Consider the following 2,026-nt stretch of genomic DNA (forward strand, 5'->3'; position numbering starts at 1 on the left):
GTCTTTCTTTCATCGCAGAACAGAAATACTTGTAGACAATTCAAGTAGCAGCCGGCACATCCAGATTTACAGATAAGAATACAGAAGTTGTAAAAAAGTACAAAGCAATCAGACTCTGCAGATAGAGAACACAGAACATATAGGGGTCCTTATCAGAGATCTCCTGCCACCATGGAAGGAACATCAAAGCAATGTTTTATGTGCCAAGTGCCTGAGCTAATCAAGATATGAATATACCCAACACCATGATACAAATATAGACAGCAAACAATATATCTATTCAGCCTGGTCTATACAGGGCAGCTCAGCTCTATACAACCAGCAGAGTGTTGGATCCAAAACTTCATGGGGTTGGGAGGTATAAGAGTAAGAAATCACAGCAAATTTTTAGAGACTTTCATTCTCTCCAATTATCCCGGTGATAGAAATTACAAGAAATCCTGGGGTTCCTCCAAAGAAGTCTTTCTCTACCTTGGGCAACCCTAGAAATAATTTTCGGTTCTTGAAAAAGCCATACTGAGCCAATTTTTTATTAGAAAAAGGCATCTTAAATTGGGGGCCACTGGAAAGAATGGACCTTGCAGTGGTGGCTAGAGAACTAGAAACCTAATTAACCAAGCCCTAAAATAATTTCCGTGTCTTGGGATCTTTTGCCAAATCCAATTTATTGGGGTCAGTGGGAAAAGCTTCTTTAGTGAGTGGCCAATGAATGGACCCCGCAGTGGCTGGGATATCCCCTTTATAACAACTAGAAACGCCATTAGAGTCATGAAGCTGGATCCACCAAGTGGTGCTGGCACCAAAACTATGCAGGCATCACCACATGGGAGGTCAGTCAGCCACAGTTCAAGGAACCCCCACAAATCCAGCGGAACCCCGGCTGGGAATGGCGGCTCCAGAGGTTCCATGAGCTTTGGCTGATGGTCCTCCCATGTAATGGTGACCACAGTCAATAAGTCTTTATTGGCTATCTATAAGGGGGCTTTACCTCCCCTGACCACCAATGTAAGGTGGATTCTATGGCTTTAGCAGGGGTTCCCCAAAACCCAAAAATCATTACAATATTCAAGAATCATTTCAAGGGTAACAAGAAAGAGAAATCTGCTCTACACAATCTCCACTCACACTCCAAAAAAATCCAACAGATCAAGAGAAAGTATTTTTCATGTAAGGGAAATCCTCATACAACGGTCATTAGAATAAAAAGGAGTCTATGAATGTTTTCTATTTGGATTTAACATGAATAAACGTATGAATCTTGGGTGAAACAGAACGCCTATTCTTGTATGTAAGAGGATTTCCCTTTGCAAATAGGAGAAATCTACCCAATGGGACATGAATGGAAAAAAATCTGACATTATTATTATACAGGATTTATATAGCGCCAACATATTAGGCGGCGCTGTACATTATACAGGGGTTGCAAATGACAGACAAATACAGACAGTGACACAGGAGAAGACCAATCGGTTTTAATCTTTCCAACTCTATCCAAACCCTCTCCCCCTACAAAAAGTGTTGATTTAAATATCCCGGACAATACTATCCATACAGGGGCATTAGAGTTTTCCTTCATGGTTTATAGATATTATTAGTAAATAAGCACATTGCTTCCACCAGCTATATATATGAACACATTGCAGGCTGCTCGTCCTTCCTATACACGGCACAACATGTGTACTATATGGCACTATACACATTGATTACAGATCTCCAAGCCTGGGGAGGATAGACAACCATGGGAGAACCTGAGTGATCCAGCTGGAATGAATCTGGTCCAGGACTGAAAATATTTACCATCTAATAGGAAATGAATTTTAAGAATTCCAGGTTTGCTGGATCTCCCAGTTTCACCTATGACAGTCTATCTTCCCCAATATAAATCAGATCCGTTGATAGCATGAGCAATCACTACCATGTAATATATAAAATACATTGAACCTGCTGGGTGCTGTGTCGGATTTTTGGATGGTAAGGAAACTGGAGGGTTCGGTTCTAGACAGGGGGGGACATAGCTAACATCGGG

General features: G+C 41.3%; 1 protein-coding gene across 1 annotated transcript in view; it reads right to left on the reverse strand.

The window, feature by feature from the left end:
• Positions 1-2,026, reverse strand: part of TNFRSF19 (TNF receptor superfamily member 19) — a 47,523-nt gene that overhangs the window by 44,563 nt on the left and 934 nt on the right. The window lies entirely within an intron of this gene.

This window comes from Pyxicephalus adspersus, chromosome 1, assembly GCF_032062135.1.
Source record: "Pyxicephalus adspersus chromosome 1, UCB_Pads_2.0, whole genome shotgun sequence".
Lineage (NCBI taxonomy): Eukaryota > Metazoa > Chordata > Amphibia > Anura > Pyxicephalidae > Pyxicephalus > Pyxicephalus adspersus.